This window comes from Zingiber officinale, chromosome 4B (genome assembly GCF_018446385.1).
Source record: "Zingiber officinale cultivar Zhangliang chromosome 4B, Zo_v1.1, whole genome shotgun sequence".
NCBI classification, from domain to species: Eukaryota; Viridiplantae; Streptophyta; class Magnoliopsida; order Zingiberales; family Zingiberaceae; genus Zingiber; species Zingiber officinale.
In genome coordinates this window covers 48,625,451-48,650,742 of record NC_055993.1, presented here as the reverse complement: position 1 = coordinate 48,650,742, position 25,292 = coordinate 48,625,451, and the positions used below count along the sequence as shown (strand labels likewise).

The 25,292-nt window shown below is 34.4% G+C and overlaps 1 long non-coding RNA gene across 1 annotated transcript in view; it reads right to left on the bottom strand.

Moving 5' to 3' along the window:
- The window catches only part of LOC121977531, a 31,038-nt gene extending 21,490 nt beyond the window's left edge, over window positions 1-9,548 (bottom strand). The window contains exons 1-2 of the long non-coding RNA XR_006110899.1: window positions 9,483-9,548; window positions 912-1,002 (exon numbers count right to left, since the gene is read on the bottom strand). This is a non-coding gene — a long non-coding RNA (uncharacterized LOC121977531). The remainder of the gene's footprint in view (window positions 1-911; window positions 1,003-9,482) is intronic.
- Between the last annotated feature and the right edge of the window lie 15,744 nt (window positions 9,549-25,292).

The following is a 25,292-nucleotide window of genomic DNA, read 5'->3' as shown; positions in this document are numbered from 1 at the left end:
GAATCAGTCTAATCCTTTCAAATAATTTCACTGGTGAGCAAGATACAAAAGTTATTTGTGTACGACCTATGGAATAATTTTCTGTGCTTAGTGCAATAGTGGCCTAAGTTTATCAAGTTTCAATCCCTAAGCCTAGTCAAGTTGTCATATCTCTATGTTCCTTATGCTCCCAGCGATAGGCACTTACCTACCACATACACGATTCATATCTCTAAAACTATACAAGATCTCAAAGGATTACTCGGAATCAAAAGAAACATAACGTTTATTTCCCCAATAACGTAACTCGGTCTCAAAAGGGTAAATTATTAGTTTCCACTCATGACAACTCTTTTTATATCCCTTATTAAAATGATTTTGTATTATTTTTAATTTTTTGGGGGTGATTTAAAGGTATAGCACTAACATAAATACAAATACAGGAATTTTAATTTTTTCAAGTGAGTTGTCCTAATCTAAGATCATCCAATAACCAAAATATAATTGAGAAGTCACCTTAGAAATACAAATACTAGTCCAATTCTATGAATCATGACTATTTTTTAAGTTATTTACCATCTAAACTAGGCCAAGTGTAAAGAGATCCTAAAATAAGGTCAACACTAAAACTGCTAATGTAAAAATATTGCTCACTTTATACTATCATGGATAGAAAAAGATAGATCACTTATCACCATAAGTCAACAATAAACCACATGAAATCTAAAATAAGCATGCTAGCATTTTTATATTAAGGAACAAACAATCATGATGTGATGAATGATACAACTAGAAATATTTTATTATTTAAAAAGAAATATGACAAAAATTAAACTAAACCCAACATATACACATCCACTAGACTTAAATCTTTCATTGTCCCAATAAAAACTAGAAATATAATATGGAGGTTTTGAAGTAAGAGAAGTTACCAAGTGATTAGCTCCAAGTGGATGAGACATTCAAGTGCTTTTAAATACTCCTCTATTTGATGTTCACATTCTTCCATAACTTTGAATCCTACTAAAAGAAATTATACAAGAACAATTAAGTAGAGGGATTTGGGTTATTATGAAGAAAGAAAAGAAACTAGAAAGAAACTAAAGCTTAAATGGAAATAAAAAGGAACTTGGGTTGTCTCCCAAGAAGCATTTGTTTTAGGTTATTAGCTCAACCCTTATTTAGGCTTTTCAAAATCTTGCTCTGGCCGAAGTGAGAAACTTCCAGACTTTTCTTCTAATTACCCGTTTTATTATGAAGAGAGAAGTAGTCATACGATCAATATATTGTAGCACTGCTCTCTCCATCTTCATCTCCTTGTGAGTTCTTTTTGGGAGATCGAAGACGGCTCAGATTGAGCTTCCAATTATAGGCCTTATACAAATTGCACACCCAAAGAAAAAGAACACCTCCTACATGCATGTTAAATAAGTAAGAACTAGATCCATATCAAGTTTAGTTGAGCACTTATCATAAATGGAATCACATCCAACAAAATCTAACCTAGGTACCTCTATGATATTTTCTAAAAGATCACAAGAAATACTTACCTCAAAGTGCTTAAAGGGACATGAAAGTTCCAAACAAGTGGATGTGATTTCTTCTTGATCAAGTAAGGTCTCTAGCTCTAGCATTGGTGGTGATGTTTCAAAAGGTCATGATTCGTGGGGCTTTGTTTTTCCTACACAAGTCCCTACACTTTAATCTTCAACAATTCCGATCATTGCAACTCGGAAAATCATGAGAAGTGATTCTTGGGACATTGCTTGTATAGCGCAAGTCCCTACACTTTTCTCCACAATATCATCACTAGTATAGAAGAGTACATTGATATCAATGTCATCCAAAGGAGAGTTATTATCTTCATTGGTGGTTTTAAATTGATTATCCTCATCAAAATCATCATCTGAAAACTCTATCTCACCATTAACAAATATAATCCCCAGAGGGAAATCCAAAAATTTACAAGACACCACATCTCCATCACCATCATCATCACAGAATTTACCAATTTCTTGATCGTTCATGGTTTCCACCAACTTTTGTGAAAAGGAAATTTGTCGTGCATGAGTCCTTAGTGGAGGCATTGGGATGAAGTCATTTTCATCGATAGCTTGAGGCATATGAATCACATGTTGAGGAAACTATGCTTGTGGTGTATAAATCCCTGTTGGAGTGGCGGGTGAGTGGAGTTTTCTTGAGGGTTGTAGTGGAGGTCCAATGCATTGTGAAGTCACTCTATCTGACTTAGCTTCTAACTATCTGAAGCTCTCATTTTGCTTGATTATAACTTCTACATGGTTTTCAAGACTCTTGAGGGCTTGCAACGGCTCTTGTTCATCATTCACATTTGCATTCATGGTTTGCACTTCTAAGATTGTTTGGGAAGGTTCCATACAATTTTGATTTAACCACTGTTGGAGGTTATGTGTCACTTGATCAATTAACTCATATGCTTCGTTCAAACTTGTATTCATCAATGAACCTCATGTAGTATAATCCAATAAAGTCTTGTTTAAGAATAAATCCCCACATAGAATAGGTGCAGTCATTTCTCCACCCTAAGATGAGGACACTACTTCAATAAACTTTTGAATCTCTCCCATACTTTGAACAGTTATTCTTCATATATTTGAGCAAAGTTCATGATTTGGTTTTTCATTAATGTTGTCCTACTTGGTGGGAAAAAGTAATTTAGAAGCGTTACACCAATTGTTCCCAATTCGTTATGCTTTATAGAAGAAGGGAATTCAACCAAGTCTTTGCTCTACCCCTAAGGTTGAATGGAAATGCCAAGACTTGAATAGCATTTTCTAAGACTCCTTCACACTTCATTGTACAACAATATTCTTAAAATACCTCAAGGTGTAAGTATGGATTTTCAAAAAAAAATCCTCCAAATTTGTAACCTTGAATCATGGAAATCAGTGTTGGGTTAAGTTGGAAGTTGATAGCATCAATCTATGGTCTTACAATAGAATCAAGTCCTATTGCAGATATTGGTATGAAAAATTTTCTTAAAAGCCTACTTGACATATTAGTGCTCATAGAAAAAACAAAAGTGCTTAATTAAAAAAAAAAGAAAGAGAATGAAAAGATATGAAAAAGAAATTGTAAGATAGAAAAAAAATAAGAGAATGTAAAAATTTAAAAAGAAAAAATATCTAGAGTAACTCATGTGTTAATCAACTAATGTTAATCAAAAATAATCCCCGGCAATGACACCAAAAACTTATTACAAAGCCGCAAGTGCATAACCACATTATCAGTAATAAAAAGATATCAAACCATAGGGATTGTTGATTAAGCACTAGAGATTTCATATGGTGAATTATCTAGACAATTGAAAGTTGGTTGAAAGCTCATAAACAAGAGAGAATGAGAGAGAGAGAGAGAGAGAAAGAGAGATGATCTTGAGAGGGGATGAGCTTAGGGAGATGATTTCTAAGATTTTGATTTTATTATGATGCTTGGTTTTATTATGATGCTGATTAATATCCCTAGTACCTCCGTATCTATAATCATGTAGGGATTCTAACCTAATTATCAATAAACTACAATAATTTCAATATCATTTAGTAAAAAAGTAACTCTAGAAAATCTAGTTAAAGAGATATTCTCTCTCACTAAGGGCCCCCAGGTCATACAATCACTAATGTTATCTCAGTTATTTTTTAATGAGGATTAAAATCTACGCCAGAGTGTTTGCACCATTCTCATTCAATTACTAAGTAGAAGACGTAACATAGAAAAAGTCTGGTTAAAGTGGATACCCTTTGTCACTAAGGGCCCCCGGTCATACAATCGCTATATTACACAAGTCTAACATTAAATTAGTGTAAACCCATTAAGCTCTTAGTTAGCCAATCCCTTGAGGAGGATTAGCCCCCAATTCAAGTTGATATTCTGAAAAGTCCGGTTAAAGGAATACCCTCTGTCACCAAGCCCCCCGGTCATATGATCCAAAGTATCTCCTCTACATGGTGACTAATCCCTTAAATCTACATGTTTACACCATTCACACATTTCATCAAACACTTACAAGTCACAACACACATAAAATATGACATAAACACTTTATTGAATAAGGAAATATCATATACATAGTTCATACATCAATCAAAATATCATAATTACTCCCTACTCCTAAAATCCATAGGTCTACTTGATGGAGAAGGAATACAAAATCAAATACATGAATAATAGTATTCTTACAACTTAAATATAAGAAGCGTGGAGAAGAAATACTTAGCAATGTATTATCAATGTCTTCAGAGTGTTTCCTTGCTCCAGAGGTGGACGAATCATTGACGATATGAGGATGGAGGCTTTAGTGTTTCCTCTAGAGGGGAAAATCTTTCCCCAAGGAGAGGGGTGGAACCCCAAACCCAAGATAAGTGAAAAAGGGGAGTAAATCCCCTTTTATAGGCAGGGGTTGTGCCCCCTCATTTTCTCCATCACACGGTCGTGGTGTATGTGTAGCGCAAGGCAGGCATGATCGTGCCTCCGGGAAAGGATTGCCCGTGGATGTTACTAGAGAAATAAGGCACTATCAAGTCATATCTTTGTCTAGGATGAGAGGCATGGTCGTGCCTCAGGGCATGGTCATGCCTCAGGGCATGGTCGGGTCGTGTTTTGATCTGGAGACCAAGTACGGCCATGCCTTAGAGGCACGACCTACCAACATTTCTTTTTGGAAGGGACACACGATCATGCTAAGGGCACATCTTGGGTTACAGATTTGCTTCGACACTCAATTCACTTTATTTTATGCTCCAATTTACATTTTTTCAATCAAAACAATTAAGGAGCAAATCTCTTAACAAGAGGAGTAGAAGTATGACAATATAATGAAATAGGGTATAATAAACATAGATTATACTCATGAAATATAAGTAGATATCTGTCAAAGAATGCCTTGAAACATATATAATCTACGCACATCAATTATCAATGGGATAAAGTTTCCAGCCATGTCAGTGTGTTTTAGGCAACTGAAAGGGGCTTCCAATCAACCGGAATATGTGTCATGTCATCATCGATAGGATTCTATAAATAGAGGCTCAAGGTAGATCTTTCAAAAAATCAATCAATCAATCAATTCTCTTGTCTCGATACTCTATTCATTGTCTTTTGTATCTGTGTGCCGACGTGCTGCTCGTGCTTAAAGATCAATGACAACTTTAATCTTGTAATTCTTACCTTTCATGTTGCTGGTTTTTTGTGATTTAAATTCATGCTTAATTTTTATGTTCTTGTTAAGAGTTTTCTCCACCTCTAGAGACTTTTTGAAAAGGATAAATTTTAATAAGACTCAATTTTTTTATTAACTTAGATCTTGCACATTGATCTTATTTAATCTTCTAATAAATCTTGCATGCTTAAAAACTTATTGAATCTTACAAGTTAGTTTGTTCAAGTGTTCTTTAAATTTCATTTCTAATTCAAATCAAAAGGGTGTACCTTTTCTAACGAATCGTTAAAGGGATGTCCTATGTTGATTTATTATTGAAACGATATCTCACCCCCTGTAAAGTGACACAACTGTCCTCCATTATAAATTAGTAGCTTATTCTCATTATTATATCTCTCTTATTTTTTTCCCCTCCTAAATTGGCATGTCGTAGTAGCTATAAATCCATAGCTACTACACAATTGTAGCAACAATGATATCATAGTTGCTATAATTGTGTAGTAACTGTTATAACATATAAAAAAATTAATATTAAAATTGTTTGGAGCCTTCAAAAAAATTTAAATAATATTTTTTAGCTTGAAACCTGGCCATTACAAGTTTCACTTTTTTAACAAGTTGTAGATATCTGAACGAGTTTCGATTTGATATATTGTGCATCTCGTGATTCAACCCGAGTTAAAAGTTATGACCACTCAAAATTTAAGGTTTAATATTCATGTTGTAACAGCTATAATTTTGTAGCTGCTACAACTAAACTGCCATGCAATTGTAGCAGTTATAATTTTGTAGTTGTTACAACATGAATATCCAACCTAAAACTTTGAGAGGTCATAACTTTTAACTTAGGTTGAACTATAGGATGCATAATATATCAAATTGAAGATTTATGAACAAGATTCGATTTGATATATTATGTGTCCTATGGTTCAACCTGAGTCAAAAGTTATGACCTCTTAAAATTTACTTACCATACACATTGTAGCAACTACGAAACTATAGCTACTATAATTATAAGTTCAACTTTAAGATGTCATAATTTTTTATTTGGGTTGAATTATGAGATTCACAATATATCAAATTAAAGCTCATTTAGAGATCTTCAATTTGATATATTGTATGTCTTATGATTTAATCTAGGTCAAAAGTTATGACCTCTCAAAGTTTATCTAGTATACATGTTTTGCAGCTACAAAATCGTAGTTGCTACAACTACAAGTTATAACTTTAAGAAGTCATAACACTCGATTCAGATTAAACCAAGAGACGCATAATATGTCAAATTGAAGATCTCTAAACGAGTTTTGATTTGATATATTATACGTCTTGTGGTTCAATACAAATCAAAAGTTATGATCTCTCAAAGTTTAGGGTTTAATAATCACATTTTGGCAACTATAAAATCGTAGCTACTACAACTACATGACAGTACAGTTGTAGCAAGTATTTAAACTATAACTGCTACAACTACATGACATCTCAATTGTAGCAGCTATGAAACTGTAGCTACTACAACGTGAATGTTAAACCTTAAACTTTGTGAGGTCAAAACTTTTGACTTAGGTTGAACCATCTAATGCTCAATAAATTAAATCAAACCTCATTCAGATATTTACTTCTTATTGGGTGGATCTTGTAACAACCAGGTATCATGCTTAAAAAACATTATTTAAATCCTTTTCGGAGGCTCCAAAAAAATTTAGTCTTAGAATTTTTTTCATGTTGTAGCAGCTACAAAATCGTAACTACAACAATTGTGTGATAACTCATTTATAGTAGCTACAGGCTAGTAGTTGCTACAACGCATTGATTTAAGCGAGGAAAAATAGAAGAGAAATAATAATGAGAATAAGATACTACTTTATAGTAGAGGACAGTTGTGTCATTTACAAGGATGGGTCGCCCTTTTCATAATAAATCAACATGGAGGCCCTTTGATGATTCATTAAAAAAAGGCACCCTTCTAATTTTTGCCTTTGATTTTTTATCAAAAGGGCGCCCCACCCCCTTTAAAATGATACAAATACCCTTTGACACATGCACTCCCACTTATATTCCCATCTAAATCTATCGTGTTGTAGCAGCTATGAAACCGTAACTGCTATAACTATGCAACATCTTAGTTCTAGTAACTACGAAAGCATAGCTTCTACAACTATAAGTTCAACTTTAAGAGGTCATAACTTTTGATTCTGATTTAACTATGGGCAAATAATATATCAAATTGAAACTCATTTAGAGATCTTCGATTTGATATATTGTGCATTATGTGATTCAACCCTAATCAAAAAATTATGACCTCTCAAAGTTTACCCAACATATACATTGTAACAACTATGAAACCGTAGTTATTACAACTGTATAATAACTTAGTTGTAGCATCTACAAAACTATAGCTACTACAACTACAAGTTCAACTTTAAGAGGTCATAATTTTGATTTAGGTTGAATCACGAAACCCACAATATATCAAATCAAAGATCTCTGAATGATATTCGATTTGATATATTGTATGTCTAGTTCAACCTAAGTCAAAAGTTATGACCTCTCAAAATTTACATAACATACACATTGTAACAACTACGAAACTATGGCTGCTAATATATTGTACGTCTCATGATTCAACCCAAGTCAAAAATTATGACCTCTCAAAGTTTTCCTATCATCATATTGTAGCAGCTATGAAACCGTAGCTGCTACAACTATGTGGCAAATCAGTTGTAACAGCTATAAAATCATAATTGCTACACAATTGTTGCAGCTACGAAACGGTAGCTGTTACAACATGATCCGATTTAGGTGGAAATATATGCAGGAGTACACGTGTTAGAAGCATGCAATATGTCAAAGGGTATTTATATCATTTTACAAGGGGTGGGGCATCCTTTGATAAAAAATCAAAGTAGGGATACTCCTTTGATGATTTGATAAAAAAAGATGCTCTTTTGACTTTTGCCCAATTAGTTTTGGTTTTGGTTTTGGTTAATCAAGTTAGTTTTATTTTTCTGCTACTTACTTTGTGTTATGTTTAAAATTTGTATCTATTACTTCGTAAAATTGTAAATACTATTCGCCCCTCCCCCTCTAGCATCAATTAGATCCTACACTCATGATTGAGACATATGTGGAGTAGGGACATAAGGGTTGCCAAACCACTTTAAAAGTTGGTATTCTTTCTTGTTTTGTTTTATTCTTTATTATTCCGTATTACTACCACTATGATAGAAAATAAGGATGAGAAAAAGTAATACGCTATTCGCCTCTCCTCCCTCTAGCATTAATCATATCCTACACTGCAATCCCTCGGATGCCTCATATCATTTTTCTATAATCTCTATAGATCTCGAGCCAATGAATAATCACCAACCTTGGGCAAGCCAAATCGTATTTATGTGTATCCATCGAGTCCTTGCACTTTACCATGCAAATGAAACTCAAGTGAAAGTTTCATGGTGTGGGTTGGTTTGGCCATATTTGGAGAAAATATAATTGAAGCATATTTAATAACAAAATTTAGAGGTCTTACAACTTAACATGTATAAACTAGCTTAATTTGCAGCAATGCTAGAAGTTATACTAAGATTTCAAATTTAAAATTTGCCTTGATCCATATGTAAGTGCTTCAAATTCATAGCTATCTTTTCAAATGACATAGAGGAGCTTGAATCTTCAATTTATTAATTATTTACTGTCAGCATTACTTATTATTATTTCGTTGATATAATCTCTTTAATTTTTATCTCCTGCATATTCCTTTTATTAGTATAGTTTGGGTTGATTATAGCTAGGTCGTCGTGTCAAAGAGCCACTGCAAATTAGGAGAAAGGTCGCCCACCTAGAAGATTTGTCAGGCCAATGGTCAGGATACCTAGACTAATAACAAAAACAAATGACGAGTATAGTCCTACAAAACTAATGTCCATCTCTCATTAAGTTGGTCAAATATGGGAGATTATTACTAAAATTTATTGTATAAGTAGAATTCATTAAAATATGATCATTGAGTTAGTTAAGGATTGCACGTAGATTCTAATGTGTTAATTGTTCTAGTTTCTAAAAGCTTGGACAAAATTGAAGGTTCAAGTCAAGCAGTTTGATATTCTCTTTTACTATAGCCCCTGGTCAAAGCAATTGAAGATGTTTAGAGCTAATCATTCACTGTTATGTTTGTCCTAATTCTCCAAAGTCATTGTAAACTTCAACCTCAAATTCTACTCCTTTGAAAAATTGAAAGAAGTGTCTTAATTCTCTAATATAAATGGCTTTTAGGAGTAAACCAAGTAAATACACATGTTAGATAAGAACTTACATATTTAAGAAACAGACTCTTCTTATTTAAAACCTCAAACTTTTTAACAGATATTCCTTAGTAAGGCTCAAGGAACTCTTGAATGTCTTGCAAAGAATGAGTGATACATCTTAAATAGACAAGAAATAGACACTCCGGGTGCTCATTGGGCCCCATCATCAAGATGCCTTCTTATCTAATTAAAGATGAATATCACGAGGTGTCTTCTTTACGGGTCAAAGATGCTTATCTTAGCACCTTTTAGTAAAGCAAGATAAGATTCCTTACTTTACTTTACAACACGCACATAAAGTTATAGCTACTTTATTTTACAATACACGCAGACTGGACATAAAGTAATGATTTTACATAAAGTAAAGGATGTGATAAGATTCTTCCCGTGACTCAGCACTTATACTCTGAAATTATTCATTCGTCGTTCGGCATCACTAAGTTTGCTGATAGTTCCAACTGGTGATCCACCTGTCTTGTGATAGAGAGTCATCCTGACCACCAATTATCCTTGGTACTAATTGACTGGCACTCTCGTAGTTTAAGGGAGTGCAGGATTCGTAGCTATTGTAAAGCATTTGTTGCTTGTACTGCGGCTTGTTGTTGTAGTCGGTGTAGCTCATCCCTGATTTTGTTATCATCATCCAGGGATATAGGGTATTGCCTTTGGAGTAGTCTTTGGTACTACTCAGCCAGGTACAAAAGCGATGGAGTGTCTTTAGAAGCTCTGTTTCTGCTTCCTTGCTTGGGTGTTGTTGAACTTCCTCCAGTGCCATTGGGACCAACTCTAGTCCATTGAGAATTTGCATTGGCTATTCTGAAATAGTAAGACAAGTAATTAGTCGAGATAATGCATCAGCAAGTTGATTGTCCTTTCCGTCAATATGTTCGAAATGAATAGGAATGCCTGTTCCGGTTATATAATCGGTGAAGGCCAGCCATCTGATTCTAGAAGGTTTATTTGAAGCTATTTTTTCGAAGAAACTAATTATTGTCTGATAGTCAGTTCTAATAAGTAACTCCCATTTATCAAGATAATATATTTTCGAGGCCTCCAAAGTATTCATAACTGCATATATTTCAGTATTAATGGTTGATTTAGGCGGGGAAAACTTGCCACTTGCATAAGCATAGACCCTTTCTAAAGATTTTGGGTCAAACTTGCAGTTTTTCCATTTGCAAACCACACCCCATCCCTCAAGACATCCATCTGTTTCAAGATTAATAAAGCAGTCTTCAAGAGGTACCTCTAGGTTAGGGAGGTTTCTGACTATTTCTTTCTTCTTCTTTTTTTTAACCAAGGCCCAATCCTGAAAATTCATCCATTTATCACCTTTTGGGATGGTCTTCGCATAGAAAGGGCTTAGTAATTTGCCAAGATTAGGAATATAATTTCGAGCATAATTTAAAATTCCTAACCATGATCTCATGCCTTTCTTCATCATTAAGTCTTCGTCCTGGAATTCTGTAATCTTGGTGATGATATGTGGTTGTAATTTTATCCTCCTGTTGCCAAGTATCGCACCAAGGAATTCTATTTCCGGAACTGCAATCTTTAGTTTTGTGGGACTTAGGATAAGCCCATGTTGCTGACAAATACTAAGCATTATCTTTAAGTGCTTGGCATGTTCTGCTTTATTCTTAGAGAAGACAAGAATATCATCAATGTATACGGCAATAAATTCTTCAGTGCCTCTGAAGCAATTGTCCATTTTTCTTTGAAAAATGGCAAGTGCATTTTTGAGGCCAAATGTCATTACTAGCCATTCAAATAATCAATCAGGCACCCAAAATGTTGTCCATTCAATGGATTCAGGGTGCATAGCAATTTGATGAAAACCACTTTTGAGGTCAAACTTTGAATAAATAGAACATGAACTGACCTTTTGGAGAATTGTATTTATCCCTGGTAGACTGTATTGGTCTTTATTTGTTAAATCATTGAGACGTTTGTAATTAAAGACCATACGTTCCTTTCCTTTGACCTCCTTTCCTGTAACTAGGTCAATTGTTGTGCCGAAATTGACAATTATTGCAATGAACCCTTCTGGTTGCTTTATATGGATGCTTTCTTCAAGACTTCCATTAAGGAATGCTGTCTTGACATCCACTTGCCAAATAGATAAAAGAATCCGGATAGACTTAAGCATGGCTACCAGTGAAAAAAGTTTCCTTTTTCATCAGGCCTTGCTTTGAAGGTTTCAACCTTCCTGTCTATCCCTCTTTTCCTATTATAGACCTTTTACACCCAAAGGCTTTTACACCACTTGGTGGTTCTATAAGCTTCCAGATTTTATTAGAATACATATATTCTAATTTTATTATTCATTACTCTTTGTCAAGATGCTGCATATTTATCTTGGAGTGCTTCGTCATTTGTCCGGAGATCAGGTTTATGTCCTTCAGGGATCGAGTCCAAAAACTCTCCCAAAACATGAACCTATTTACCCTCCCACTGTGACAAGACACTTTATGCAATTGTGTATCATTTGTGATACGTGTTGCAGTTTTCTTGTGGTATCTCATCTTGTACAACTGGTACTAGGTTAGACATGTCCTTTATTATTTCCTTAAGAACAAATTTACTTATGAGCACGTGGTTCATTATATAGTCCTTTTCTAAAAATCAGTCATTGATACCAACAATGACCTTCTGATTTTTAAGACTATAAACCTACTTTTTTTTATCTAGGATAACAAACAAGTAAACTCCTATCCAACTTATCATTGTCTCTTTTTAACATATGTGCTGGATTACCCGAATCCGAATATGCTTCAAAATAGGTTTTCACCTATTCAGCAATTCTATATGAGTACAGAGTTCTAACTTGGAAGGTACTATGTTCACTTTCGTTTTCAGAGTTTATCCTTAAAATAAATTTGGTAATTTTCTGAATAACTCATCATCTATCTAATTATTCCATAAGAGTCCTTTACCTTCTTTCTACTACACCATTCTGTTGGGGTGTACCAGATGCAGTTAGTTGGGATTGAAATCCAACTTCTGATAAGTGACTCCTAAAATCTTTCAAGAGGTACTTGCCACTATGATCTTCCATAGTGACTTTTTACTTTAACATTTCTCCGCATCAACCTTGTACTCTTTGAACTAATCAAAGTACTTAGTCTTGCGGTACATTAAGTAAATTTATTTGTATCTTGAATAGTTGTCTATTAAATGGACAAAATATTCAATACTACCTCTTGTCTGGATAGTCATAGGATCACACAAATCAGAATGAACCGTTTTCAACATATCTTTGACTCCATACCCCTTGGACTTAAAAGCTTCTTGGTTATTTTCCTTCCAAATAAGACTCGTAGGTTGGAAAGATTTCCACTACCAATGAACCCAAAAGTTCATCAGCTACCAATGAATCCTACTCAAGTATAACCTAGCTTTAGATGCCAAAGATATAATTGGTTCATTTCCGAAGGTTGCTTTCTCTTAAAATTAGAAGATGTGTTACTAATTTCCATTTGTTGCATTGTGGGAGTTTATTGGATTATAAATTGTCAATCATCATACCAGAATAGATAACTTTCCTATTTTTCTTGATAACAACTTTGTTATCAAAATAGACATAATATCTATAATAGTTTAGAAACTGAAATCAGGTTCTTTCTAAACTTGGTACGTAAAGACAATTACTTAAAATCCAAATTTCATTCTTATCAAAAAATAAACATCTCCCACTGCAACAGCTACCACTTTTACAGTAGTGCCCATGTGGATGGTGATTTACCTTTCATTTAGTTGTCGGGTTTCCTGGAACCCTGCAATGAATTGCAGACATGATTAATGGCATCTTGTATCTACACTCCAGGTTCTGGTAGATAACACCACTAGACATGTTTCAACTAATGAATTAAATACACATAAATTGTTCTTAGTTCTAAGAAAACAGTCTACCTTAATGTCCAAGTCCTATTTCCAATCATTACAATTGGGACTACTAAGTCTTTTTCTATAGTATGACTACTAGGGATTGACAAACATCCTAAGAATCACAAAAATATTTGGTCAAGATCAACTCCTTAAAATCTCCATGAATTTTGTATATACAAAATCGAAGAGGAGATTTTATTCATTAATTTTATTATCTCGTCAACTTTACTTTATGACGAATAAAATTAATAGTTGATCTGTCTTTGATCAAATATTTGGTCAAAACTCTTTGAATTTAAAAATAACATTGATTCCTCAAACAATATTATTTAAATTTACCAACACCTCAAACACCGTGAATTTTGCATGCCACGTTAGTGTGGACGTATACAAATTCAACATTTGTAAAAGGAGGGTTTTACCCATTAACTATCTTGTCAACGTATCTTTATGACAAATAAAATTATCTCAAACACCGTTAATTTTGTATGTCACGTTAGTGTGGACGTATACAAAATCAATCATTTGTAAGAGGGGTTTTAACCCTTTAATTTTATTATCTTGTCAACCTAGTTTTATGACAAATTAATAGTTGGTTTCATTTGGTCACACAAATAATAGCAGTGACTCCGATGGGGAGGATACTATTAGATGTGTCTAAGTGTATACCATTACTTGACACTAAGTCCATTAATAAGATTATGCCCCTTCCGTTGGGGAAGATCACACGCTCTTAATTAACTTCCTATAGTCATCCAAAAATGGAAGTCTGTTCTAGTGATCCACAAACAAGCTCATCCGTTATGGAGGAAGGCACTCAGAGCCAACGCGCAAGCTTGTTTGCATCACTTACAAACCAGTAATGGAGACCATGGGATTTATTTAAAAATCCCTCTCCCACTTAGTTATTTATAAATGAGGAATTTTAACTATGCTAGCCTACTAAATATGTAAACCAACATGCACACACAGCACAATATAAAAGCAATAAATAGAAAATCTAATTTTCAACTATTATGGCTTTTATCTCTAGTTGTCCTCCGTGTGTTGTCATCCCAAGCTGCTGCCATATTTGGCCACCGCCATCCATCTTGCTCCTAGTTCCGCTGTGCCTCTGGTCCTTCGAAGGTTCCACGCTTTGCAAGATTAGATCCGTGACATAAATAGAATTTTACATTTTGATCCTATATTCCATAAAAGGAATGTACATGTATCTAGATCAAAATAAAATCCTAATAAAACTAAATACCTCCTGTATTTTATAATACAATCATGCACACACAATAAAATGCCCTTGACATGTCCAAGGGTCCAATCACACACATAATAACTATAAGCCATAATAGTTGGATCCTGCATCCACAAAGTTAGCACATCCTACTATTAACCTGCCTAAATTATGTATGACATGTGCATAATTAAACTAATACCAAATACACAGAGGCAAAACCCTAGCTCTGATACCAATTGTTGGTTGCTACTCGGAAAGCCTAGAGGTTCCACTGTACAAAAATTTTGTACAAAGGTCTGAACCTTTTCCTAGCTACCATGTGTTCTTTTAAATTAAATTTTGGATCGCCTGCGGAACTTAACACGTTTGATCCAAAACTTAATCTATTTGTTCTTTTAGGTTTTGACTTGGGTCTCCTGCGGAACTTAACACGTTCAACCCAAATCACCTTAAGTTATTAATTCCATTAAATATTAATTTCCATAATTGGTTCCCAGTACTGACGTGGCGAGGCACATGGCCTTCTTGGATATGGGAGCAACCACCACCGACTAGACAAAACCTTTTATGGAAAGCTAATATTTAATTTCCTAAAATAACTTTAGGTTAACCGAAAAGAACAATCAAATCACAAGGAAAAGAAAACAAAAGAACACAACATCGAAAACATATTCGAAATACTAGAATCGCATGCCTCTTGTATTTGGTATTATTTCCAAAAATAACTAGTATGATGCGGAAAGAAAAATTACTAGTTATACCTTTTAGAAAGACCTCTTGATCTTCTACCGTATTCCTCTTCTAACCTCGGACGTTGTGTGGGCAACGATCTTCCGAGATGAGAAACCACCAAAGCACCTTCTTCTCCTTTCTTCAAGTTTCGGCCAAGCACTATGCTTCCAAGAGATGAAGATCTTTTCCACCAATCAAGCTCCAAGGGATGTAAGCTTTCTCTCCTTCTTCTCCAAGCTAAAATCCGGCCACCACTTGATCTTCAATGAGGAAGAGAGGTCCGGCCACAAGATGGAGAGAAGAGAAAGGAAGGAGGCCGGCCACACCAAGGAAGAAAAGAGGGAGAAAATAATAGAGGTTGTTCACCATGAAGCCTTCTCTACCCCCTCTTTTATAATCCTTGGTCTTGGCAAATAAGGAAATTTAATTAAAAACTTCCTTAATTCTTTTTTCATGAAAAGGAAAAATTTATTTAATTAAAATAATTTTTCTTCTCACTTAAACATGGCCGGCCACTTATTTCCTCAAATCAAGGAGAGTTTTAATTAAACAAGAATTAAAACTTCCTAATTTGTTTCCAGAAATTTATAAAAATTTCTCCAATAATTTTATCCCTTCATGATTGGTTTATAAAAAGGAAATTTAATAAATTAAAATCTTTCTTTTAAACATGTGGATAAAAAGAAAGTTATCTCTAAAAATTAAAATCTCTTTCAATCTACAAATAAGGAAAGATATCAAATCTTTTCTTAATCTTTTGTAGAAACTTATAAAAGAGAATATTTAATTTTTAAACTCTCTTTTAAATCATGAATATGTTTAAAAAGGAAAGTTTTCTTAAAATTTAAAATCCTCCTTTAATCAACAAATAAGGAAAGATTTCAAATTTTAAACTCCTTTAATCATGTAGATGATTTACAAATAAGGAAAGTTTTTACCAAAAATTAAAACCATCCTTTTAAACTACAAATAAGGAAAGAGATTAATCTCTTCTCTTAATCTTTTGTAGAAAGTTATAAAAGGAAATTTTAATTTTTTAACTCTCTTTTAAAATCATGATATCCACATAAGAAATAATTTTAATAAAAATCCTTTTTAATATTCTAGTGGCCGACCACCTAAGCTTGGGACCCAAGCTTTGGCCGGCCACCTACATTGCTCATCCACTTGGACTTGGCCGGCCCTAGCTTGGGTTCCAAGCTAGCTTGGCCGGCCCCATTGGATGGGTAAGAAGGTGGGTATGCGGTGGGTATAAATCTCTATATACTAGAGGCTACGATAGGGACCGAGAGGAGGAATTGGTTTTGGTCTCCCGATGAAATTAAGCATCCCGTGTTCGCCCGAACACACAACTTAATTTTATCAATAATAATTCATTCCACTAAAGAACTATTATTGAACTATCGCACCAATCCCAAATTACATTTTGGGCTCCTTCTTATTATGAGTGTGTTAGTCTCCCTGTGTTTAAGATAACAAATGTCCACTAATTAAGTAAGTTACTGACAACTCACTTAATTAATATTTAGCTCCAAGAGTAGTACCACTCAACTTCATTGTCATGTCGGACTAAGTCCACCTGCAGGGTTTAACATGACAATCCTTATGAGCTCCTCTTGGGGACATTCTCAACCTAGATCACTAGGACACAGTTTCCTTCTATAATCAACAACACACACTATAAGTGATATCATTTCCCAACTTATCGGGCTTATTGATTCATCGAACTAAATCTCACCCATTGATAAATTAAAGAAATAAATATCAAATATATGTGCTCGTTATTATATTAGGATTAAGAGCACACACTTCCATAATAACTGAGGTCTTTGTTTCTTTATAAAGTCAGTATAAAAGAAACGACCTCTAATGGTCCTACTCAATACACTCTAAGTGTACTAGTGTAATTATATAGTTAAGATAAACTAATACCTAATTACACTACGACCTTCCAATGGTTTGTTCCTTTCCATTTTGGTCGTGAGCTACTGTTTATAATTTATAAGGTACTGATAACATGATCCTCTGTGTGTGACACCACACACCATGTTATCTACAATATAAATTAATTGAACAACTACATTTATCATAAATGTAGATATTTGACCAATGTGATTCTTATTTCTAGATAAATGTTTATACCAAAAGCTAGGCTTTTAGTATACACTCTAACAATCTCCCACTTATACTAAAAGACTAAGCTGCTATATCTGATTCCCAACCCTTCAACATGTCCATCAAAAGCTCTCGCCTTAAGGACCTTAGTGAAAAGATCTATAGGTCATCATCTGATGCATTCTAGGCAAGAACAACTTCTCCTCGTTTATACGATTTCTCGCATTGGGTGGTACTTGCGCTCTATTGTGTTTACTTGCCTTATAGACTTATGGTTTCTTCGAGTTTGCTACTGCACCAATATTATTACAATAAATTGTAATAATCTTTGGACAAACCAGAAATCATATCTAAGTCTATCTTGAGGTTATTGAGTCATTCAGCTTTTATGGCTACCTCAGAGGCTTGCCATATACTAAACTTCTATGGTGGAGTCCAGAAAAACACCTATGCTTATCACTCTTCCATAGTTATGACTTTACCTCCTAAAGTAAACACAAAACCCCGAGGTTGACTTATTATTGTCCCTATCCGATTGGAAGTCAAAATCCATGCAACCCACAAGGACCAAAATAACTGCCTTGTAAACTAGCATATAATCTCTAGTGCATCTAGGGTACTTCAATATATGCTTTACTGCAGTCCACTGTCCTTGTCCAGAGTTACTTTGATATCTGCCAACTATGCCCTTGGCAAAACAGATTTCTTATCTCGTGCATAGCATTCATTAGGCTTCCGACAGCCGAAGCATAAAGAACTGCCTTTATTTCCTTTATCTCCTTTAATGTCTACAGAGACATATCTTTAGATAAAGTTACTCCATCCTGAAAAGGTAAGAAAACTTTTTTTTTTGTTTGGAGTTTTGCATGCTTTAAAACGAGCAAGGATTTTTCCGATGTATGAAGCTTGGGATAAGTAAAATATTCTTTTCTTGCGATCCCTTATTACTTTGATCTCAAGAATATATACATTCTCCCAAGTCCTTTATATCTAATTGTTTAGACAACCATACCCTTACTTCTGACAACATTTTGATATTGTTTCCAACTACCAAAAATGTTATCTACGTATAGTACAAGAAATACCACCACGCTTCCATCACACCTTTTGTATACACAAGACTTATCCGGTTACTAAATAAATCCATAGGTCTGAATTACTTTGATAAACCGGATGTTCCAAGACCTTGAAGCTTTGCCTCAGTCCATAGACTGATTGAGCTTACACAAGATGCTCTTAGTACTGAACCCTTCTGGTTGCTTTATATGGATGCTTTCTTCAAGACTTCCATTAAGGAATGCTGTCTTGACATCCACTTGCCAAATAGATAAAAGAATCCGGATAGACTTAAGCATGGCTACCAGTGAAAAAAGTTTCCTTTTTCATCAAGCCTTGCTTTGAAGGTTTCAACCTTCCTGTCTATCCCTCTTTTCCTATTATAGACCTTTTACACCCAAAGGCTTTTACACCACTTGGTGGTTCTATAAGCTTCCAGATTTTATTAGAATACATATATTCTAATTTTATTATTCATTACTCTTTGCCAAGATGCTGCATATTTATCTTGGAGTGCTTCGTCATATGTCCGGAGATCAGGTTTATGTCCTTCAGGGATCGAGTCCAAAAACTCTCCCAAAACATGAACCTATTTACCCTCCCACTGTGACAAGACACTTTATGCAATTGTGTATCATTTGTGATACGTGTTGCAGTTTTCTTGTGGTATCTCATCTTGTACAGTTGGTACTAGGTTAGACATGTCCTTTATTATTTCCTTAAGAACAAATTTACTTATGAGCACGTGGTTCATTATATAGTCCTTTTCTAAAAATCAGTCATTGATACCAACAATGACCTTCTGATTTTTAAGACTATAAACCTACTTTTTTTTATCTAGGATAACAAACAAGTAAACTCCTATCCAACTTATCATTGTCTCTTTTTAACATATGTGCTGGATTACCCGAATCCGAATATGCTTCAAAATAGGTTTTCACCTATTCAGCAATTCTATATGAGTACAGAGTTCTAACTTGGAAGGTACTATGTTCACTTTCGTTTTCAGAGTTTATCCTTAAAATAAATTTGGTAATTTTCTGAATAACTCATCATCTATCTAATTATTCCATAAGAGTCCTTTACCTTCTTTCTACTACACCATTCTGTTGGGGTGTACCAGATGCAGTTAGTTGGGATTGAAATCCAACTTCTGATAAGTGACTCCTAAAATCTCTCAAGAGGTACTTGCCACTACGATCTTCCATAGTGACTTTTACTTTAACATTTCTCCGCATCAACCTTGTACTCTTTGAACTAATCAAAGTACTTAGTCTTGCGGTACATTAAGTAAATTTATTTGTATCTTGAATAGTTGTCTATTAAATGGACAAAATATTCAATACTACCTCTTGTCTGGATAGTCATAGGATCACACAAATCAGAATGAACCGTTTTCAACATATCTTTGACTCCATACCCCTTGGACTTAAAAGCTTCTTGGTTATTTTCCTTCCAAGTAAGACTCGTAGGTTGGAAAGATTTCCACTACCAATGAACCCAAAAGTTCATCAGCTACCAATGAATCCTACTCAAGTATAACCTAGCTTTAGATGCCAAAGATATAATTGGTTCATTTCCGAAGGTTGCTTTCTCTTAAAATTAGAAGATGTGTTACTAATTTCCATTTGTTGCATTGTGGGAGTTTATTGGATTATAAATTGTCAATCATCATACCAGAATAGATAACTTTCCTATTTTTCTTGATAACAACTTTGTTATCAAAATAGACATAATATCTATAATAGTTTAGAAACTGAAATCAGGTTCTTTCTAAACTTGGTACGTAAAGACAATTACTTAAAATCCATATTTTATTCTTATCAAAGGATAAACATCTCCCACTGCAACAATTACCACTTTTACAGTAGTGCCCATGTGGACGGTGATTTACCTTTCATTTAGTTGTCGGGTTTCCTGGAACCCTGCAATGAATTGCAGACATGATTAATGGCATCTTGTATCTACACTCTAGGTTCTGGTAGATAACACCACTAGACATGTTTCAACTAATGAATTAAATACACCTAAATTGTTCTTAGTTCTAAGAAGACAGTCTACTTTAATGTCCAAGTCCTATTTCCAATCATTACAATTGGGACTACTAAGTCTTTTTCTATAGTATGACTACTAGGGATTGACAAACATCCTAAGAATCACAAAAACATTTGGTCAAGATCAACTCCTTAAAATCTCCATGAATTTTGTATACAAAATCGAAGAGGAGATTTTATTCATTAATTTTATTATCTCGTCAACTTTACTTTATGAATAAAATTAATAGTTGATCGTCTTTGATCAAATATTTGGTCAAAACTTTTGAATTTAAAATAACATTGATTCCTCAAACAATATTATTTAAATTTACCAACACCTCAAACACCGTGAATTTTGCATGCCACGTTAGTGTGGACGATACAAATTCAACATTTGTAAAGGAGGGTTTTACCCATTAACTATCTTGTCAACGTATCTTTATGACAAATAAAATTATCTCAAACACCGTTAATTTTGTATGCCACGTGAGTGTGGACGTATACAAAATCAATCAGTTTTAAGAGGGTGTTTAACCTTTTAATTTTATTATCTTGTCAACCTAGGTTTATGACAAATTAATAGTTGGTTTCATTTGGTCACACAAATAATAGCGTGACTCCGATGGGGAGGATAATACTAGATGTGTCTAAGTGTATACCATTCCTTGACACTAAGTCCATTAATAAGATTATGCCCTTCCGTTGGGGAAGATCACACGCTCTTAATTAACTTCCTATAGTCATCCAAAATGAAAGTCTGTTCTAGTGATCCACAAACAAGCTCATCCGTTATGGAGGAAGGCACTCAGAGCCAACGCAAGCTTGTTTGCATCACTTACAAACCAGTAATGGAGACCATGGGATTTACTTAAAATCCCTCTCCCACTTAGTTATTTATAAATGAAGAATTTTAACTATGCTAGCCTACTAAATATGTAAACCAACATGCACACACAGCACAATATAAAAGCAATAAATAGAAAATCTAATTTTCAACTATTATGGCTTTTATCTCTAGTTATCCTCCGTGTTGTCATCCCAAGCTGCTGCCATATTTGGTCTAGTTGTCGCATCCATCTTGCTCCTAGTTCCGCTGCGCCTCTGGTCCTCAGAAGGTTCCACGCTTTGCAAGATTAGATCCGCGACATAAATAGAAATTTACATTTTTGATCCTATATTCCATAAAAGGAATGTACATGTATCTAGATCAAAAATAAAATCCTAATAAAACTAAATACAGCTCCTCATTTTATATATACAATCATGCACACACAATAAAATGCCCTTGACATGTCCAAGGGTCCAATCACACACATAATAACTATAAGCCATAATAGTTGGATCCTGCATCCACAAAGTTAGCACATCCTACTATTAACCTGCCTAAATTATGTATGACATGTGCATAATTAAACTAATACCAAATACACAGAGGCAAAACCCTAGCTCTGATACCAATTGTTGGTTGCTACTCGGAAAGCCTAGAGGTTCCACTGTACAAAAATTTTGTACAAAGGTCTGAACCTTTTCCTAGCTACCATGTGTTCTTTTAAATTAAATTTTGGATCGCCTGCGGAACTTAACACGTTTGATCCAAAACTTAATCTATTTGTTCTTTTAGGTTTTGACTTGGATCTCCTGCGGAACTTAACACATTCGATCCAAATCACCTAAGTTATTAATTCCATTAAATATTAATTTCCATAATTGGTTTCCAGTACTGACGTGGTGAGGCACATAGCCTTCTTGGATATGGGAACAACCACCACCGACTAGACAAAACCATTTAAGGAAAGCTAATATTTAATTTCCTAAAATAACTTTAGGTCAACCGAAAAGAACAATCAAATCACAAGGAAAAGAAAAAACAAAGAACACAATATCGAAAACAAAATTGAAATACTAGAATTGTATGCCTCTTGTATTTAGTATTATTTCCAAAAATAACTAGTATGATGTGGAAAGGAAAAATACTAGTTATACCTTTTAGAAAGACCTCTTGATCTTCTACTGTATTCCTCTTCTAACCTCGGACGTTGTGTGGGCAACGATCTTCCAAGATGAGAACCACCAAGCACCTTCTTCTTCCTTTCTTCAAGTTTCGGCCAAGCAATGCTTCCAAGAGATGAAGATCTTTTTCCACCAATCAAGCTCCAAGGGATGTAAGCTTTCTCTCCTTCTTCTCCAAGCTAAAATCCGCCACCACTTGATCTTCAATGAGGAAGAGAGGTCCGCCACAAGATGGAGAGAAGAGAAAGGAAGGAGGCCAGCCACACCAAGGAAGAGGGAGAAAATAATAGAGGTTGTTCACCATGAAGCCTTCTCTACCCCTCTTTTATAATCCTTGGTCTTGGCAAATAAGGAAATTTAATTAAAAACTTCCTTAATTCTTTTGTCATGAAAAGGAAAAATTTATTTTAATTAAAATAATTTTTCTTCTCACTTAAACATGGCCGGCCACTTATTTCCTCAAATCAAGGAGAGTTTTAATTAAACAAGAATTAAAACTTCCTAATTTGTTTCCAGAAATTTATAAAAATTTCTCCAATAATTTTATCCCTTCATGATTGGTTTATAAAAAGGAAATTTAATAAATTAAAATCTTTCTTTTAAACATGTGGATAAAAGAAAGTTATCTCTAAAATTAAAATCTCTTTCAATCTACAAATAAGGAAAGATATCAAAGCTTTTAATAATCTTTTGTAGAAACTTATAAAAAAGAATTTTTAATTTATAAAATTTCTTTTAAATCATGAATATGTTTAAAAAGGAAAGTTTTCTTAAAATTTAAAATCCTCCTTTAATCAACAAATAAGGAAAGATTTCAAATTTTAAACTCTCTTTAATCATGTAGATGATTTACAAATAAGGAAAGTTTTACCAAAATTAAAACCATCCTTTTAAACTACAAATAAGGAAAGAGGTTAATCTCTTCTCTTAATCTTTTGTAGAAAGTTATAAAAGGAAATTTTAATTTTTAACTCTCTTTAAAATCATGATATCCACATAAGAAATAATTTTAATAAAAATCCTTTTAATATTCTAGTGGCCGACCACCTAAGCTTGGGACCCAAGCTTTGGCTGCCTTGCTCATCCACTTGGACTTGGCGGCCCTAGCTTGGGTTCCAAGCTAGCTTGGCCGGCCCCATTGGATGGGTAAGAAGGTGGGTATGGTGGGTGTAAATCTCTATATACTAGAGGCTACGATAGGGACCGAGTGGAGGAATTGGTTTTGGTCTTCCGATGAAATTAAGCATCTCGTGTTCGCCCCGAACACACAACTTAATTTCATCAATAATAATTCATTCCACTAAAGAACTATTATTGAACTACCACACCAATCCCAAATTACATTTTGGGCTCCTTCTTATTATGAGTGTGTTAGTCTCCCTGTGTTTAAGATAACAAATGTCCACTAATTAAGTAAGTTACTGACAACTCACTTAATTAATATCTAGCTCCAAGAGTAGTACCACTCAACTTCATCGTCATGTCGGACTAAGTCCACCTGCAGGGTTTAACATGACAATCCTTATGAGCTCCTCTTGGGGACATTCTCAACCTAGATCACTAGGACAGTTTCCTTCTATAATCAACAACACACACTATAAGTGATATCATTTCCCAACTTATCGGGCTTATTGATTCATCGAACTAAATCTCACCCATTGATAAATTAAAGAAATAAATATCAAATATATGTGCTCGTTATTATATTAGGATTAAGAGCACACACTTCCATAATAACTGAGGTCTTTGTTTCTTTATAAAGTCAGTATAAAAGAAACGACCTCTAATGGTCCTACTCAATACACTCTAAGTGTACTAGTGTAATTATATAGTTAAGATAAACTAATACCTAATTACACTACGACCTTCCAATGGTTTGTTCCTTTCCATTTATGGTCGTGAGCTACTGTTTATAATTTATAAGGTACTGATAACATGATCCTCTGTGTGTGACACCACACACCATCTTATCTACAATATAAATTAATTGAACAACTACATTTATCATAAATGTAGATATTTGACCAATGTGATTCTTATTTCTAGATAAATGTTTATACCAAAAGCTAGGCTTTTAGTATACACTCTAACAGGAGGTAGACTCCACATTTCATTATTGAGTCCTCCTTGGAATTTAGTTCTTTCTTTTGGAAAGGTTGGTTGGATTGGCCGAGATGGTCCTGGTTCTTTGAGGGCTGGTGGGTAACCAGGTGGCCCCATTGTTGTATCATTGGGTGGTTGATATGGTGATACTACTGTACTGGTGGAGTATACTTGTTGTTCTACTGGTTCTGGTAGTGCATTAACCAGCTACTTTAGTATAGGATACTCCATTTCATGACCAACTACGATTAATTGTTGTTCTTCAGAGGGAGTATAAAAAGGATTTATCCAATTTTTTGCGAGATTTTCATTGTCTTCATATTCATCCCAGATGGTTTCTTTAGGAGTATTTAGCGCTGCCAAATACTGGATATAAGAAAATTCATCATCTTCTTCTGTAGGATTCTCATCTTCCTCTATAAGAGTCTCAAGGGTAAAATCTATGGGCTGGAGTACAGTGACCCCTGGACTTGTAGCTCCTACATAGTTTATCCCTAGATCTTCCTGTAGATGCCAGATGAGGGTTTCCTCTTCAGCAAATGTAGAAATTATTTGCTTTTCTTTGGATAAAAGGACGTCCCAATTTGGTTTATACCTTGTTGAATGTGGTTCAGGATTACTTGATGATGTACCATCATCCGTAGAGC